Below are 20,630 nucleotides of genomic sequence, written 5' to 3'. Positions count from 1 at the left end.
AATTTTTGTGTATTAACTGGGTCAAAGACTTGTTTTGCGAATTTATAAATGCCAGGTGGATCTGTAAAGTGAATTATCGTCTTTTTTTTTTGTAATTAGTTTTATTGTAAATACTGCAATAATATAATTACCTATTATAATATCATACCTTTCAGAAACCCACTCCATTACTTTTCTAGCAAACTATTAGTAATGGTTGCAGTTTTATTTAAAATCGTACTCCATACTTTATTAGCATTTAATTAACCTTAAGGAATTTCTATATGTTCCTGCGGTGTTTTTTTTTTTTTTAATTGCATATGAATCTTCTTCCAATTCTTCAACTCTACCTACATCATTCAGATTTATTATTTAGATTCTATTTACATTTATTTATTTATTCCATCGACCTCTGTCCTCTCTCATAATGTGTTTCCCAACGACTTCAACTTCCAGCTCTTTAATAAAAATATCAATTGATTTATTTTTAAATTCTTACCTGCACTTCACTGATGTGCTGTAGGTTCAAATACTTTTCGCATGTAGAATAAATAAATAAAAAAAAAAGATTTTTGTCTCTATTCGGAATCGGGTAATACTAGAGTTAATGTGAAGTTGTGTCAACCCTCTTTTGATATTTCTGAAATTCTGGTTCTATCCTCCCTCCAATTTAAATATTTCTTTAACTCTTGATGGTTTTGTATAATAATAGAATATAGAATAGAATACATAATATATATAATATATATATATATATAACTTTTCTTGCGCGCCCCTTTTATTTTCAAATTAAATAAAACAACTTAATTCTTCTTGCCTAACTTTTTTTTTTTTAACGTTTATCACACCCCAGTAGGGTTGTAAAAGAAATTGTTCATTAGCCGAAAGACCAATGTGAAACCAACAAGTATTGTCCGTTTATTTATATTTAGTTTCACTAAATAAAAGTATGAATGGTGTATGAAAGAATGATAGAATATTTAAAACATATATTGAAAATCTAAAAGAATTATATTAATTTTAAGTTGTTATTAAAGATATGTTCTTAAATAATAAATAATTTTAATTTATTTTTAAATTTACATTTTTTATTTGTTTTAGCTAATATCTTGTAATAAAATATATAAAATTTGTAGCATATTGAGCAGCGAAAAGGGTGATTCTTTCCCTCCCCCCCTGTCATAAGGAAATCAATACTTTTCTGTGAAGCAAATATTTAAAAAGTAAATCGAACTTGAAAGTGGGCATTTTTCTGATAGTGTTTTTATACTTGGCTTTTCTTTAACGCAAATATAAGGAGCAAGAATTCGTCACATTACTTTCCACACAGTCACAGATCGCAGCGACGTCTGTCGATCAGACATGATGATGACATCTTCTGGATAACATTTCAGAAGAGATAGCCACATTAAAAAATGTTGACAGTGGACATATGACTATTTTATGTGATTTTCAGTTTCAATGACAGATAAAAGGTCCCTTATTGGAAAGAGGTTCAGACTTTAAGATAATCATTTAAGCTTCCAATGAATTCGCAGAAAAATTTGTGAAGAAAACCCTCAAAGAGAGCAAATTCAGTTTAAAAAATAACAATCTTATTATTGCAAGTGTGAATATTGAGTGAATTCGTTCTCACCTAATCAACTGAACTGACATAAAATAATCTAGCTACACCCCAGTTCATATCACTCGGCATTTATGCTGTAGATTATTTTTATTTGTTTTTCTTAGTATTTTTCAATTTTTAGTCTTTTTATTTGTATATCTCCTATAAAATAGCAGAAATAAAACATATTAAATTAAAATAAATTATTTATCTAAAATTTATTGTAAAGTAATATTTTATTTTCAAATTTTGTATTATTCTTAAGTGATATTAAAAGTACCTTAATATTTTAACACAACAAAGGAGACACCATTTTCTGATTTTATTTGGAATCGGTTACTTTAAATAGAACTTGCACTAAAGTTTTAGTGTACTTGCTTCGGCAGTACATATACTAAAATTGCAGTACATATACTAAAATTGGAACGATACAGAGAAGATTAGCATGGCCCCTGCGCAAGGATGACACGCAAAATCGTGAAGCGTTCCACATTTTTTGGTATTATTATTTTTTATTTTGAATAACAAAAAATTTGTTTTTGATAATGTAGTTAGAAATATCATTGGAATGGTATATTTACATTTACAACAATTACATTCATATCTTATTTAATGATTATAAGATTTTCCTTCAACAAACATTGTAATTACTCTTAGTCATGAAATTCGCTAGTGACGTCATTCAATATATTGCTCCAGGGAAGGGTAAATGATAAGCTCTTTGTTGTTGCCTAGTCCTTATTTAGTTGATAATTATGCTAAGGATACTTAAACAGAAAATTAAATAGCAGCCGAAAATGATAAGCAGAATGATTTTGCAATGCATGGAGGAAAAGTTCGCACTGAGAATGTTTTTTTTTTTTTTTTTTTTCGCATTAAGTACTGGTGTTAAGAAAAAGTTATGCCTTGACTAGGACAGCCCTTCTAAAGCTTCCTCCACTTCATTTCATACTGTTTCTTAAACTCGACATGGATACTATTCAGACGTCTTCAGCAATGACTGTCGCTCGACATGAACAAGATTAATTTGTTGTTTCGAAGTCTTCAACATTCGTATACAATTAATCTATTTTTATTTATTTATTTATTATTTTTAGTAAAAATATTTTATTAAAAATAAACCTGAAAATTTATTTTCTGTTTAAAATTTTCTATTTCAAATTTAAAGTGTGGTCAAAATTTTACTTTTTGGGATTCCTACTCAGCGAATAGAAATCTGCCATTTGCAGGGTCTACGACGAATCAGGAACGTTTACTTTATGTGCTGTTTCGCCTACGATTGTACGTCAATAAGTTCCTGACTCGTCTTAGACCGTAAAATAATATTTGTGGACTTGCATTTCACTGAAGATTCAGCTAATTCGTTACGCAACCATTGAATAGAATTCAATAAAATTTGATATTTAGAAGCTCTTAAAATTTATCGTATCATGTCCATTTCAGTTTGAATCGGACCATTTTTATTGTCAAAATTAGAAAGAAAAAAAAAGAATATTATATATCTACAATAGATAATTTAGATATTTTATGACGATTTTCAAGGTTTTATAAAATGTCATTTTCGATTTATAAAATGTCAACCTCCTTCAGCCCAAGGAGGTTGACATTTTATAAATACCTATAACTTTTCATTGGATATTTACAAAAATACTACTTTTTCAATAACCCGAATTGAATACCGTAAATCTGTTACGTAACTCTTAGATAAACATCGCTGAAACAGCGAACAAATCAAATATGAAATAATCAAAAATTCAGCTGTAAGCAATTTCAACCAGTATTTGTATGTAAATAATTACACGCGGCTGCAAAGGCCAAATTTATTTGGTTATATACAGTAATTTGATCAGGTTTTCACACAAATGATCCGATTGTAAAACCAACATACAAAAATTAGACAAATGTTTATAGATATCATAAAGCGCAATAATAATAATAATAATAATAATAATAATAATAATAATAATAATAATAAATTGTTATTATTATTATTATAGTAATCGCTATGTGATACCTCCGAAGAGTCCTACTCATCGAGGGATGCACTCTACAACACCTAGCCTCCGATACTTGATCCAGCAACATAGAAAAACGCCATCATCATCTACACTCAAAAAAAAAAAAAAAAACGCCATCTACTGCCCAGCACCACCACAAAAAAAAGAAGAATTTAGGACCCATGGGTCCCTACTGGCACCGATCATATTCTCGATATATATGGCGGACATCCTGCACAACCCAATGTCATCCATCTTAGCGCTCTATGCGGATGACACAGCATTACTAGCCAGATCTCTACAGTCACATCTGTCACCAAAAAACTGCAAGAAAATCTATTAAAACTAGAACAATGGTTCTCGAAAAGGAGATTACAAGTTAATCGCCAAAAAAAGTATTGCGATGCGCATTTCTTGAAGATTGACATCTCCCACGGGGAACCATTACCTGTTCAACAGCAAAACTCCCTGTCAACAGAAACAAAATATCTCGGGGTAATACGGGACAAAATATTAACCTTCAACCCACACATCAAAGCCTCACGCGCTAAGGCATGTAGGGACTCGCACAGCTCTACCCTTTAATAAACAGGAACAGCATGCTAAATACCAGAATCAAAGTACTCTTCTACCAGCTGACGATCCGCCCCATAATTACACGCATCTCCAGTCTGGAGCCACACATGCAACTGAAACAACCTCAAGCTACAGAGAGTGCAAAACAAGTGTTTTTGCGCATGATCCTAGAAGCACCATGGTTTGTAAGAACCGTCCAATTGCATAGATACAAACATCCCTTATATCCAGGGCCGAATTTATCATTAGGCGAACCTAGGGGCAATCGCCTAGGAGCGTCAGATTTTGCTACAATGTATAGACAATGTATAGGAGCGCCTAAATTTTCTTTGCCTAGGGGCATCAGATACTTTCGGACCAGCCCTGCTTACATCTACTTCTTCCTGCAATCTACAGCGGCAAAATTCTTCTTGAAGATCTCTACACACATCGAATTTCAAATATTTCAAAGCTGAATGTAAGTTCTCAGGTCAACTTACAAAGCCTTTATAGTTTCTACAAACTTTCGGCTTTGAAATAATGTCGGATCTAATATCCACTTTTCCGAGGTGATTTTATATCTCCGAAATGAAGCCGTATGGCTCTTTCTTTAAGTAATAGACAATTCTGCTGAACCAGAGGTAGTCCAACACCATGGCAACTCGCTGAAAAGGTGGAGAAAGCTACACACTACGTGCAGCCTTGATGAAATCAGGAATTGCGCGCCGTGCTGAGTAGTTCTCGGTTATCAGATCGACTGTCGCAGAATTGCAGTTCTTGTGTTCAATCACCCTTATTTTACTGAATAATGGCCTCAAAGAGGGGCCATTATTCAGTAAATATATCTCATCTCATCTCATCTTCCTTATACCCTCATTTACCTTGCGGTGTCGAGGGTCCATTGATCATCGGACCTCACTCCGTTTACAGGATAAGGTGGTCAGCCTTATGCCCCGGAGTATCCTATGGCCTGAGGAAGATCCTTCAGCTCCTCACGTCCACGACCGACGAGAATCGAACCTAGGACACTCCTTCCCCAAGCATGGTTGCGAAGCGCATAGCCACTAGGCTAACCAGGTTCCGTACTATCCGTGATTTCATGTAATAGAGTATCTTGGAACGTACCCCCGCGAATGAGGAAGGACTACTATATATTACTTACATTATATATAGAATTAACATGAATTATACTTTTTTTATATATATAGGTATCCCTTGCTTAACGCGAGATTTGATTGACGCGGCAAAATTAATTGCGGCAATCCGTTGATATACGCGGCAAGAGTTTTGATTAATGCGCCTTTAACCCTGAGGAGCTGGCAGCTGATCTGTTTGGCTTAACACATCTTATGTAAAGGTTTGTGATATTTGTCCGTAAATTGTATCTGAGAGACATACGCGACCTCCAATGTCAGCATACTATAGTTTAGTTGTTTTCTTTTATTCTTGTTCAATAATTAATACATTGTAACTGAAAATAAATAAACCATCATGTATTACTGAAAATAAATAAACCATCATGTACTACTGATATAGAGAGCCAAAGGCTTATTTTTGTCATACATGACATCTAGGAGATGTGTTTTACATTATGGAAAATACTAAGGAAACTGATCTGGAGCTTACTCCACCTTTACTACGAGTTGCCCATAAAGTTGCTTATGCGTGCATCCTCCAAAACTTTTATAGTTTCTATATATTCGGCACGAAACTCTTATAGTTTCTATATTCGGCTATGAAATAATGTTGGATTCAATATTCACTTAATTTGTACCATCATGTATTATATTTGATGTGTTTTTTCTTTATGTTTTATTGCTTGTTTGCCGAGGTCTAGAGAGTCATTATGTAGATAAGAAAAAAACTAAAACTGTCCAAACAACTCTTGATAATTTTTTGATAAAAAAAAAATTTTTTTTTTTCATCTTCTTTTCGATAAGAAACAAACAACATATTTTAAAAAACAGACTCTGTAATCGACTTAAAAGTTAAGCATATTACATATACAGTATTTGTTGGTACCCAGACCGGAGAAACAAACCAGAGTTCATCGCGTTACGTGTAACAATTAACAATGGCGTTTATTGACTATTGCGAGATGTTTTTTGTTTTTGTTTTTTTTTTGGACGGGGGGGGATTAAAACATCTTTATGATATCCTTTAAATAACTCTATTCTTACGTTCTAAATCAAAATTATTAACAAATTCTAATAATTATATGCTCAAAGTCTTCTAGAAGAGTGGAACTATAAACTATACGAGCTCACGATCAGCTTCGATGGCTCATATCATTTTGGTCCATGTCAGTAGGTTATTGGTGCCATTGCGAGCAACGTAATTGTATATATATTAATTGTTTGTCTCCAAGCTTTGTCCCCGTCCCCTGGAAAATTTTGCTTTGCCCTCCCCTGGAAAATTTTCTGCAGACGCCCATGTTTGGGTTTCTATGTGCAAGTGATGAAAATGAGATGCCAAGATAATTTTAAGCAATTTATTTGCTTAAAATTAACACAATTTTAAGTGATATTTTGGTTAGCAAAAAATTTAGTTTTTGTTTAAATTTAATTTTTTTTTTGTTCAACAAAATTAGTTTCTGTTTAACAAAATTTTAACCTTTTTTTGTTCGACATAATTTTTTAACAAAATTGTGGTTTTTCTAAACATGAAAACGCTAAAATTTTGTTGAACAAAAAAACTAAAATTTTGTTGCACAAAAAAATTAAAATTTTGTTAAACAAAACCTAAAAGTTTTGCTAACCAAAACATCACTTAAAATTGTTTTTCTAAGCAATAAATTGTTTAACAAAACAATTTTCATTAATGTTTTACTCAACTAAACATTTTTTTTAGAAAAAAAAACAATACCACTCTGATTACTACCAAATCGGCATTCTCATCCAATTCACTTTAAAAGCTTTTATAAGGTTACAAGGCCATTTAGCGGAAGTTGCATTCTTTTCTCTTTTTTTTTAAATCGGTTTAACTAAATCTTTAAAGTACAGGGAAAAAAAAAAAAGTGAGTAAAAATTCACAAGACTGTCATTGCCCCATTAGATACAGTTTCCAGTGGTTCACGAAGCATCGTATGCTCCATAATGTTGGCGTGTCCCATCAACAGTAATATTCTCAATGAGGCGTTATGAATAATAGACCCCCGTTTTTGTTTCTTTTTTTTTTTTTTTTTTTGCCATTAGATTCTTTGAGCAAAAGAGCATTAAAAAAATAGCCGGTAGTCACATACATGATGATAGCCGTAAAAAGTGTTCTGGTCTCTCGCCAGACTGGGCAATGGGCTAACATTACCGTCTACAACATTACAGAAATGCCATTTGTGATAAATTTCTAATAATATTTTCTTTGTCTTCATTGTTATTATCTAATACTTCTTCTCCCACTGAGATATTCACAAATGTTTCATGCCCATGACAAGATTTGAATCTGCAGCCTGTTGGTAATAGGTTATAGGTTAAAGTATAGTTGGAGAGTGAGTATACTAACCACTTAGCTGACCAGACTAGCATTTACTCATTTTCTATTCATATATTTGAATATATTTCATTTTCTTAGAAGATCATACTTCACAGGATCATTTCTGTAGTATGGTTAGCGAGTTCGCGTGTTCTTCGTGAAACAAACAAACTTAGCATCTGTTCATAACCGTTGATATCGGTACGAGTCCCATCGGGCCTCACGATATATTTCACGGAGATTTACAGATCTTACTAAACCCCTGACCGGGGCAATAATAAACACTTGGTGGTGGGAATAGCTAACCCCCCCCCCCCCCTCCACAGCTATGGCCAATGTTTTGCCGCGCACGCGGACTCTTGGCATCGAGACTGACGCTGATCTGAGACCCCGACTTTTGACTAAAGCCCTGATTGACTGCGTCGGTGCGGACCAGATATTTGGATTCACTCCTTTCGGTAGTGGCAGATACCAAGTTGTAGTTAGGAGCGCCGAGACTAGGAACAAGTTGCTCAAAGGCTTTCAATATAACGGAAAGGAAATTTTTCCGTTCATAGTGGGGAGCATTATCAAACTGCTCAAAATCCCCAGATTCCCCTTGGAATATATACAATGTGATGAAAAAGTAATCCACGAAGTGTTTGGGAAATGGGGTGTTGTTCGAAACATACAAATCTTAAACGATGCAGACAACCCCCAATGGAAGTCGGGGGAAGTAAACATCTCGCTCGAGATGAAAACAGCGGTTCCAAACTTCGTCAGCATCGGATCCGCTAGGGTAATGGTAAACTACCCTGGCGTTAAGAAGCAATGCTTCCGATGTGGATCCTTCGACCGTCTAGGAGTGAACTGCCCAAAACTGACATGTAAAAACTGCCTAACGACAAGTCATTCACTAGACAAATGTCTCATAGCCTTCCTCAAATGTGGTTCCAAGGACCACAAAGTTAACACCTGCCCATCAAGAACGCATGCAGAAAGGATGGGAGGTGCTATTATGCCAGTCACAGTCACCTCAGTAGAGAAGCCTACAGCTACTACAGAACAAGAGTCGGGAAACACGGACTTTCCAACTATAAACGAGGCATACGGCAAAATAACGGCTATAGAAGAAAAGGCAGCTGCCACAGAAACCATAACCTGCACACCCAAGAAAGAGAAGAAGCGAGAAACAGCCAATAAACAAGCTGTGTCACATGATGAAATCACTGCAGAAGGAAAAGTAAATAAAACAGAAAACATGGAGGCAAGCAGCGCCCCCTTCAAAAGACCTCTGAGTCCAGAGGAAAAAAGAGATGAAAATAATAAAACCAGCAGAAACAGAAGAATTGAAGACTCCTCATGCAAAAGCAGGGGAGACTCTAGAGCATCTAGTTAAAGGTTTCCCTGGGGTGGCGGAAAAATTTCAAGATGCAATAGTGAGAATAGGGGAACCTGAGCTCCTCCTCACTGGGAAATATGGTCCAAACGTAGTTAGTGCAACATGGGGTGACTTATTTGTTGAAGACATCAGCCAAATCACCCCTGAGCAAGTACAGCTAGCCATGGACATAGACGAGGAGGAGGCATCGGCGTTCTTCATAGCTCTCTCCAAATTAGACATGGCCAAGGGAAGTGAGGTGGCTAAAAGAATAATGACTGCCCACAAAAAGCGACAGTCACAATAACCATCCCATGGTTTCGCGTCCACAGCAATAGTTCTCTAGTTCCAACAGGTGGGGGAGGGCCTGAGAACCTGAGCAGCGAAGGCCTACAGCGAGGCGGTGCAGCTTCTTGAGAGCTGCATCACTTAGGCCAGACCCTTTTCCCCCCACCTTTCTTTTTTTTTTTGGTTTCCAGTTCTTTCTATAGTTTTATTTCTCTGTACTTCATGTTTTTGTTATTTTCCATGTTTCCTTTTTAGGATTTTTCCTTTTTTTGTAAAGTGAAAAATCAACGACCGTTTTAGAAACGCCCCTGGGGGGGCAAACAGCTAAAACAGGTCAACTGAGGCCTCTTTTACCTACTCTACCACTATGCACTCTATCTTTATTTCCTCTCCTACTATCTGCTGACTCTCAGCCTTTCTTACTCTACAGGCCGATGAAGAAGATTTGTTGAACTCACAAATTATATATATATATATATATGTTAAAGATACCAAGAAATTTTATATACAGGTTACCCTCGTAACGCGGTACTTATACAACGCGGTCTACAAATTGTATAACCCTTTATCTTTTCATATATTTTTTTCACCGTGCGACTTAAAAATCAAATTTTATCTTCTTTAAATTTGTGTCTGCCCGTATCGCGGATGTAGTTATAAGTAGCGAATTTGGGAAATACCCTTCAGCACGCATGTACGTCAATTGTTTACCGTGTAAAGTGTTTCTTGTTGAAAATTGTCTTCGTTTTCTGCCAGGAAAGCGTATTAAAAATCATAAGTGTGTTATCTCATGCTGAGCACTTTATTTTCTGGTGAGTTACATACATAATTAATATGTAATGCTTTTTTTATGTAAAAAAGTTGTTGTTGTAAGGACTTTAAATTTAAACGAATCAACAATTCAAACAATCAAACGCAATGAACATGAAATCCCGGAAAGTGTTTATTGCTGGATTAACGGTGAGTGCAAAGCTCGTTGCTCGTGTACGCAATATTCTAATGAGTAAAATGCAGAAATCTCTAATGATTTGGATAGAAGATTGTACTCAAAAGAAAATTCCTTTGGATGGAAATCTTATTAAACAAAAAACTCTCAAGTTTATAAATATTTATAATGCAGATCAGGTGTTCAATGCTGATGAATCCGGGTTATATTGGAAAATAATGACAAAACGTATCTATATTTCGAAAAATGAAAGGTCAGATGCTGGATTCAAAGTTTCCAAAGATAGAATTACTCTACTGTTTTGTAGTAATCAGGTGATTACATGACAAAACCAATGTTTATTATCCGATTTTTATAGCGCTTAAACTAAAATAATTAAGCCTTATCTTGGTAGGCTCTTTCATTACACTTTAGTCCTTGATCAGGGAGGTCCGTCGTTGTTCCGGTTGGTCCGATCAGTTGACCTGTATGTTTCTTTGCTCTTTTGGAAATCCTTGATATCCTTCCTGAATAAAACACTGTCTGCACCTGTTCACTATTCTTAATCCCAGACGATACAGCAAGATCACTGTTCATTGAAAGCTGGTGCATGCGTCCATCCACTCATCACTCGATGCTTTTCCGGCTCACTCTCTCAATATCCTGTGATCTGAGTCTCGCATAAAGCGATTTATATAACGTGGCATTTCTATGGAACCTAACATCCGCGTTATACGAGGGTTACCTGTAATTGGTTTTAATTCTCTTCCTGGTCTGGGTGTGGCCCTTCCTATTATGCATTTCATTATACACTCCCGAAAGGAGGTGTGCTTTGCATTATGGGATACATACTGAGGCAAGTGATATGAAGTCATTAGTCTCTATATACAAGCAGCTCAGACATTAATATATTTCACGCACCAAACTTTGTTTTGCTTACTTGGGAAAAGGATTAAAACCAAGTATATAAAATTTCTTGGTATCTTTAACATATATATAGAAAGTTTTTTAACTTGGGTATGATAGTAATATATTGGGTATTTTTATAACATAATAAATGGGTATAATATATATGTATATGTATATATTCTTCCTATTCACTACTTCGTCAGGTGAATAAAGTACCATAGAGAAAACAACATCTTAAAAATATATTATACTTTAGATAAACACAGAGTTTAGAACAAAGTAATAGTTGTGTTAGAAATTGAGTCCGAGCGCGCGCGCGCACACACACACACACACACACACATAGTACTTCACCTGCGTGAAGTACTGTGCGTGTGAATGATATTATGAGTACGCCAAAACTGGATTACAGCGCTATCACAATCGGGTAGGCTGTAAGTGAGATTGCTGTTCAGATGGGTAGGGTCGAGAGCAGGGACGTCTCATACATAGGCACTGCGGAACTGCAGCACCCCCAATTTTTCTCGATATATAAATATATTTATTAATTTATTTATATTTGCTTGTAATATTTAATTTTATCATCAACAATCCTATACAATTCTCTTATTTCGTATAAAAAATAATAAAAATCCATCTTGTAGCACTTAGGAGGACGAAGGACGCTAGCAGCACTGTGTTTACCACAGTGCCATATTGCTCCGCGCGCAAGCATATGCACGTCATACTGAGATACGAGATATTAGCGTAATGCGGCACTGTCCGTCACGCAGTTCCACTGTTGTTTATGTGCAGTTTGCGCCAGTAGTAGTGTTCGTAGTGCTTATCGTGTTTACTCCGTCTTTTTAAATATTTGGACATTACAATTAAAGACATAACATTTGTTACAGTTTTTTATTTTAGAACATTATTGGGGTTATGATAATGGATTTTATTTTTAAGTAATTTTGAATTATACTCAACTGTATAATTTTATCGATAATAAACAATATTTTTTCATGTTTAATTTTTACCATAATTTTGATATTTTATCCAAACACGTATATACTGTACTTACAGTGTGTATGTATATTTCGAAAGTTGCAGTATTCCCACGATTTCAAGCCAAGAGCAGCCACTGGTCGAGAGCTATTTTTCGCCCATTCGTTCAAAATACCCCAAATGAAAGCATCAAGCGATGCGAGATCTGGAGAATTTGAAAGGCACGGGAATTCTGTGAACATCGAAATGAGTCTCCGGCCGAAGTGTTCTGATAAATAGGCTCTAGAATCACGTGATGTGCAACAGGTTGCTTCGTCCTGTTGGAATATCTGTGCACGAAATGGAATGTTTTTTTGACGACACATTCTATGCAAATCCTGATGAACGGAACCAATTCATTCTCGATGTAGCGTTCGCTATTCAAGGTCACGGTCACACCACTCTCTTCAATGAAGTAGGGCCCAATTATGCCATGACCGGAAACCGCACACCATGCGGTGATCTTTCTGTGAAGAGGCGTCTCTTGTAGAAATTCAGGTCTCGAAAAAATATGAATCCTGGATTCGTCTCTTTACATGACCGCTTGGATGGAAATGCGCTTCATCCGAAAAGCAGACATTGTGGAGAAAAGACGGATCGTCACAGACATCGGCCAGCACGAAGGCAGCGTAATCCGTTGCCGATAAACACTGACCCACATGAATGACGTACGTAAAGGCACCCAGCTGGTTAAGGATTCTCCGTAGTGGCCTCCTCAGAATTCAAGTGCTACCGCTTTTTGGCATTCACAGCGTTTCGAAGACTGTAACACTTGCTCCAGCACACACACACACACACACACACACACACACACACACACACACACACACACACACACACACACACACACACACTGGTGAGTCTCATTTGTGTTAACAGTCTCTGTAATCTCCCCGAATGCCTTTACATTGCGGCAGATTACTCCCGGTACGTCGGAACCTCTCGATGCTTGGAGGCACACTTACGGAAACGACGAACAAACTGCTCACAAACATGTCGTAAGCTTGGACCATTTTCCCTACCCAACTTCATGAACGAAAATAATGCTCAACAATAAACGACTTTTCTTCCAACGTCAACATCATTGCTACAGCTAAATGTAATGGCATAGACGCTAGACGTTTATTATGAAGTTCATTTTCGTCCAACAGAACCAACCGAGTTGGGTGACCTAGAGTGGAGATGATACCCAACTTCTGTGGAGGAAAATGGTGTGAGTTAGCACGAAAGTACCTGTCTGTATGTGTCGGTTTTCTGAAAATAGAAAATTTGAAATGTTCAGCCGTCCGGGGGTTGCATTAATATCTAAGAAAGCGAAAGAGCCATCAACTTCCAATTGAGATGTGAACTTAATATTCGGGTGTATATCATTCCGATGTTCTTGAAAAACTTTGAGGCTATCTAGACCATCTTCGCAGATAAGGAAAAAGATAAGGAAAAAAATTTCGCTTTAAGCGAGATTAATCAGTTAACGCGATTATTTTACGTTACAAAATTTTTTGTCGCCAGTCTGCAGCGAGTGGAAAAGCTGGAAGTCATTAAGAGACACGAAAGTGGCGCTAGTAATACAATGACTGCGCGAGACCTGGGATACAGCGAGTCTACAGTTTGGACTATGTTAAATAAGAGCAAAGAATACAATGAATCTGGGACCATATCACTTCTTCTCTCTGCGACCCTATCATTTCTTATAGCAGAAGGCTTCACTCCCAAAACCCGGTGAGGTACGGGAGTGTCTACACGGCGTTTACGGTTGTCCAAGTTAATTTTTTTAAAAATTTATTTATTATTATCTCTCTTCTGAATTCTTTTTAAGCACGTGGATATCAAGAGTCTTCGTAGAACTATTCAGAAATCTGCAGCTTTACTTTTCAGTTTGCACTTCAAATCTCATAAACTTCTTGCGTTGATTAAATATTACACTGTATTAGTAAATATATAACAGAACACGAAGAAATATCAATTACACAAACTATCATTGCGTGAAATATTTACGACTAATTTTTTTCTTTCATTTAAAAATAAAAATTTGATGTATAGGATGAATCAGTTTTGGTTAATCCTGTACATATGTAACCTCTCTGCCTGACTGCAGAGAGGTTACATGATCATTCTGTGTTGAAGTACCATAGACCCCCCCCCCACACACACACACTTATCTGCGGGTTGGCTATCCGCGATTTCAGTTTTCCGCGGTCAACCACTCTCGTCCGAAAATATTTAAACAATTCCAGAAATAAACAATTTATAATTACATCGGCAAATATTTCAAAGTTGAATGTTTCTAGAAACTATGAAAATTTCGTAAGTCGACCTAGGAGCTTACGAGAATACAATTCTCGGCAAACACCGAGTTACCTTTAGTCAAGTAGGTAGGACAACTAAGGCAACTCGAATATGCCGAGGATTGTATTCTCGTAAGCTCTCAGGTCAAATTACGAAACTTTCATAGTTCCTACACACATTCGGCTCTGAAATAATGTTGGACCTAATATCCACTTTGCCGATATAATTTTATATCGGCGAAATGAAGACGTATGGCTCTTTCTTTTAGTAATTGACAATTCGGATGGTGTAGAGGTAGTTCAAAACCACGGCAACAAGTTGAAAAGGTGGAGAAAGCTACAAGCTGTGTGCAACCTTTACAACCTTTATGAAATCAGGATTGCGGGCCGTTCTGAGTAGTTCTCGGTTATCAGTAAAATAAGGGTTATCGAACCCTTATTTTACTGAATAATGGTCCCAAACAGCAAGAGTAGGGGTGCCAGCAATTCGGATATTCCACTTCATGAAATAATGAATAATAATAATAATAAAAACGTACGCTGAGGTTGCTAAGATTCCATTCGTATTCAAATAACTTTTATTACAGTATGTTGTTATAACTGTTCTATTTTATTAGTAGTTATTATTAAAACACTCAGGAGGTCGCATCTGATCTGACAGACAAATGCTAATTGTTAATATGAATATTCTTTAACCTATCTATTGTATAGGTTGAAGGTCATGAGTAGCTGTGCATTCATATGTTAGAGTGATATTCCGCACTTTTTGTTTTTTTTTGCTGTCAGTTTGGTTTAACACATGTTATGTAAAAGTTTATGATGTTTGACAGTAAATGTTATCTAGGCCAGTGCTTCCCAAACTTCTGGATGTCAGGGCCCCCTTTGCAAAAATTAAAATATTTCACGCCCCCCCCAACGAAAAAAAAACCGTAATAGAGAGATATATTATTATAATATTTAATGTATTTATATTCAATACAAAACATACACAGCGAATATTGCAAAAATCAAATGCATATATTACATTTTTTGCCTCTTACCGTTTGGTTCTGAGGACGATGCGGGTTGTTCTGGTAAAAAAATATGAAATACTGACCTTTTTTTTTTTTAGTCTGTTTCTGATTGTTCGTGGGATTTTTTTTTTAATTTTTTATCAGCCACTTATCCATCTCAGGGTTAAATTTTTTAACGTAAAATAGATCAAATAATATCACCACTTACCGATACTGGCACACCACAGACTGATAACATGAAATTAGTAAATATTACCTGAATAAGGGAATCTCCGGACCAGGAACATTTTTCTCTTTTGTGACTTTTCTCCCTTTATGGTAATTAAGCCTAACGCGAAACAGACAGCAAAGGCAGGTTATTAAAACCTGCATATGATTGGTGCGGTATTAACAAAAGGTCGCGCAACCGAAAGATAAAAGCATAGCTGACAATTGAGTTGAAATGCTAACTCTCTTCAACCGAATTCCATATGTGAAACTGCCATAACGTTCATTATATATATATATTACTTGGTTTTCACACTTTTACGAATTTTAATACGTTCGGTTGAATTTTATTGCTGCCTTGGGAAATCGAACTCACACATATCTAATTAATAACAATAGTTTTTAGTTAGATACTGTGTTTGCCCATGCAACATATGGTTTTGTTTCTGTATGAGGGGATATGTGATTCATTAATTAGTGTGTTTTTATCCGAGTTGTCTCTAATTGCGCTATTTGTTGAGAAATGTATTACACAGACTCCACATAAGTTATTCACTGGCATAATAAAAGTACTTGTTTTTATTGCCTCTTCAGTATAGTGGCTGTTAGGGAGGGGTGTTGTTTACCACTGCAAGGGAGTTACTATCTCCCCACATGAACTTGTTTAAGCTTTTTTTCATGTGTGAAGTATATGCGAAACTTTTATTGGTAACCGAAAATTAGCTCGGATGACAGAGATAATATAAAACGAGTTTTGATATGTATATAAAGTCAATATCAACAGTCCCTGATTACGAACGCGCGTGATGAAAGGGACAGGAAGATTTGGAGCTTCCCTGGAGAGCATTCGAAGTAAATACAATTAACCACTGCTTTGAAATGAAACATATGAATAAGCAATATTTACTAATATTCATTAAGCGCCGAAATACGCAGGAAGCAAAGTTTGTGAACCAACACCAATGCGTGAATTTTTCCATTAAAATATAAAAAATAACAAAAAAGAAATAATAAAAGTTAAATACGTTTCTTTTAAAATAAAAAAAAATCTACTTAGTCTTAAAACATTTTAAATTTGTTTTCATTATTTCACGGCCCCCTCAACAAAACCTACGGCCCCCAAGGGGGCCGAGGCCCACAGTTTGGGAAGCGCTGATCTAGGCGATACTGCGACCTCCGATGTCAGTATAGTATGGTTTAGTTGTTGTTTTTTTATTCTCTGTTCAATAATTTCTAGATTGTAACTGAAAATAAATAAACCATCATGTATTGCTGAATTAGAGAGCCAAAGGCTTATTTTTACATATCCTCTAGGACAGCGCTTCCCAAACTGTGGGCCGCGGCCCCCTTGGGGGCCGTTAGTTTTGTTGAAGGGGGCCGTGAAATAATGAAAACAAATTTAAAATGTTTTAAGACTAAGTGTGCCATGTCAAATGTGTATGTAAGATGCTAAAAATGTAATATTTGCAAATTGATTTTTGCAATATTCGCTGCGTATGTTTTGTATGGAATATAAATACAATAAATATTATAATAATATATGTCTGTATTACGATTTTTTTTCGATGGGGAGCGTAAAATGTTTTAATTTTTCCAAGGGGGCCTTTACATCCAAAAGTTTGGGAGGCACTGCTCTAGGAGATGTGCTTTACATTTATCGAAAATACTGATGACCGTGATCTTAAGCTTGCTCCACCTTTGCAACGAGTTGCCCAGTATGGCACTACTTATGCTTGCGTCCGCCGAACTTTTAGTTTCTATATTTTCGGCACAAAACTCTTGAAATAATGTTGGATTCAATATTATCATACATATCCTCTAGGTGATGTGCTTTACATTTATGGAAAATACTAAGGAAAATACCTCTAACTTGCTCCACCCTTGCTTCGAGTTGCCCTAGTTGCACTACTTACGCTTCTTCCGCGGAAACTTTTTGTTTTTACTAAATATATGAAGGGCCAAAGGCTTCAATTTATTTGTTTATATATATATATATATATATATATATATTCGGCACGAAACTCTTGTAGTTTCTATATTCGGCTATGAAATAATGTTGGATTGAATATTCACTTAATTTGTACCATCAAGTATTATATTTGAAGTGTTTGTTCTTTATTTATTTTTTTGCATTTGAGCACATACTGGACACAGGAAAGAGCAGTGCAAAACTGCTCAGATTAACACAAGAGCGCAGTTTGTTCGCCAAGATGGTCGCTGACCTTCGATAGAAGATAGCACAATAAGAAGAAGAAGCACATACTAGTAATGTGTTATCTCTCAGATATATACTTCCTACGCTGCAAAAATAGCATCGCTACCTTTATATAACCTCTTACTGTACCTCATTTAGAAATTGAATTTTCTAATAAGTTTGACCGGATATGGATATGTAGGGTTCGGTACTATCCGTAGCTTCAGGTATCCGCAAAGCGTTTGAAAAGTAGCCCCCGGCAAATAATTGTAACCACTTTTTTTATACAGCTTTTTCTTTAGTGGTAAGTAATTCCACTAAAATCCAGAAATATTACGTGTTCGTTAAGTGTAATTTAACACAAAACAACTGCCGCCTTCATATGAAATATAGACATCCTAAATAATAATATTAAAGGTGTTTTAGTATTTCCGTATTATTGTCAAAAATATTACAAAAAAGTCTCAAATATTTAAGTTAATTTTATGCTATATTATACTTAGCAAATAATTTATTAAAGATAAAGTTTTATCATGATAAAATCTTAGGAATATTTTAAATACTTGAAGGAGACAGTATGTAAAATCTAGAAAAATTTTAATATATCTAATGGAATATATAATAGTACACTCTTCTTTCATGATCCTACTACAGTATATTCCTTCTTTCTTTCATAGTTAGGCTATTTCATAATAGATCGTTTAGACTAATGGATAAAATGATTATTTTTTTTTACCAAATTCTATGCACCACAAACACAGTTTACATTTTCCCTTTCTTTTGTAGATAAGTTCTGAAGACAAGTCCTTATAAGGACTGGTTTAAAGGGGCGAAGCAAGAATGCTTTTCATCTTCCCCGTTATCTGTAGAGGACAGTGTATGGATAAGGTGTTATTGAGCTATTAAAGCTCTGATCATGGCAGGAGGGTAACAGCAATAGCCAAGCCTCAATTAGAACTTCACTGGTTACAGCATTGCCATCCATTATTACCCTCCAAGGGTATTGGGGTGAATGAATCAATCGACCCAATACCCTTAATTCTGAAGACAGAGACTGTAATCGATTTAAAAGTTAAACATATTTGGTACATTTGTTGGTATCACAATATTTTATATACATCATTCTTGTTTGACACAGACCGGAGAAAATTAGCAGAATCAACGGCTTTTACTAAGTACTGCTTGACTTTTTTTTTTTTATTTTAAGGAGGGACACACTTTTTTTAAATCACAATGTAGCACTATCATTAAGCAAGAACGTTTTGATGACTGTTACACATATCGTTAACGACAGCGGTGAAGGGGAATAAAAGGAGGAATAAATTCAAAATACTTTCAATTGCACGCGTTAAAAAGAACAATCTCGTTTATTGTGGGCTAAATTCTACATCTTTATGATATCCTTTTAAAAACTCTACTCTTACGTTATATGCTCAAAGTCTTCTGGAAGAGTGGTGGGTCGAATGGAACTGTGAAGTATAGGAGCTCACAATTAGCTCCGATATTTTATATAATGTTTGTCCATTTCAATAGTTTATTGAAATGGACCAAATGGTTATTGTTTCTTGGAATTTGATGATGATGATTATGAAGTTCCTTTTCGTCCAACAGAACCAATCGAGTTGGGTGACCTAGAGTGGAGATGATGCCCAACTTCTGTGCAGGAAGACGGTGGGAGTTAGCATGAAAGTACCTGTCTGCATGTGACGGTTTTCTAAAAATAGAAAAATTTGAGATGTTCAGCCGTCCGGATTACTTTGATATTTAAGAATGCGATAGGGCCACCAACTTCCAATTCAGATGTGAACTTAATGTTCGGGGTATATCATCATTCAAATGTTCTTGAAAGAGTTGAGGCTATCTAAACCATCTTCGCAGATAAGGAAAAAATTTCCGCTTTAAGGGAATGATTAATCAGTTAACGCAATTTTTTTTTTTATGTTACGAATTTTTTTGTCGCCAATCTGCAGCGAGCGCAAAAGCTGGAAGTCATTAAGAGACATGAAAGTGTGCGAAATTAACACAATGATTGTGAAAGATCTGGCATAAAGCGAGTCTACAATTTGGACTATGTTAAACAAGAGCAAAGAATACAATGAACAAGAAAAGGTGCCACTGCTTCTTTAAACATGCAAATTACCCGAAATAGACGCTATTTAATGATTGCGATGGAGCCTTCTATCAGTCTGGATTGAAGATTATAACCAAAACAGAATATCTCTTAGTACAGCCAAAAGCTCTCAATATTTTTACCTCATAGAAAGAAACCAAATTTTAAGATGAATGTGAAAGCTTTACTGCGAGTTTAGGATGGTTTGACCGTTTTAAAAATCGAACTTCACTGCATAACATAAGAATAACTGGGAAATTTACTAGTATCGAAAGAGATTCTGCGGCCAAGTTTCCTGAAGAATTGGAAAGATAATTCAAGAACATGATTATGACGATCAGAAAATATTCAACTTCGACGAAATTGGCCTCTTTTGGAAGCATATACCAACAAAAACTTTCCTCGCTAAAACTGAAGAATCTCAACCAGGATACAAAGTATCTAAAGATCCTTTTATTGGGAGGCAATGCAGAAGGAGACTTTAAACTCAAACCTAGGTTAGTTTATCGTACGCAGAATCCAAGATCTAACATTACTGAAGAAATCAGTACAATTGGAAAAGAACTTGGATTTAATGAAGTGGATAACGAAGATGTGAGAAACTTGCTCGATTCCCATTCAGAACAGTTAAGCGAGAATGATCTCCTTCAACTAGAAGAATAGCGTGCATATAAAGAAGAAGGAGATAAGAAGTTCGAACAAGAAGAGAATGTT

General features: G+C 35.7%; 1 non-coding gene across 1 annotated transcript; it reads left to right on the top strand.

The window, feature by feature from the left end:
* The first annotated feature begins 1,976 nt into the window (after positions 1-1,976).
* On the top strand, positions 1,977-2,082 carry LOC150105149 (U6 spliceosomal RNA). Its single transcript, XR_016548637.1, has one exon. It is a non-coding gene; the product is annotated as a U6 spliceosomal RNA (small nuclear RNA).
* The last annotated feature ends 18,548 nt before the right edge of the window (positions 2,083-20,630 follow it).

This window comes from Typopeltis vanoorti, chromosome 7 (genome assembly GCF_054136105.1).
Source record: "Typopeltis vanoorti isolate ZY-2024b chromosome 7, IOZ_Tvanoo_1.0, whole genome shotgun sequence".
Classification (NCBI taxonomy): domain Eukaryota; kingdom Metazoa; phylum Arthropoda; class Arachnida; order Uropygi; family Thelyphonidae; genus Typopeltis; species Typopeltis vanoorti.
The sequence above is the reverse complement of the archived record's forward strand: the minus strand, read 5'-3'. Positions and strand labels throughout refer to the sequence as shown.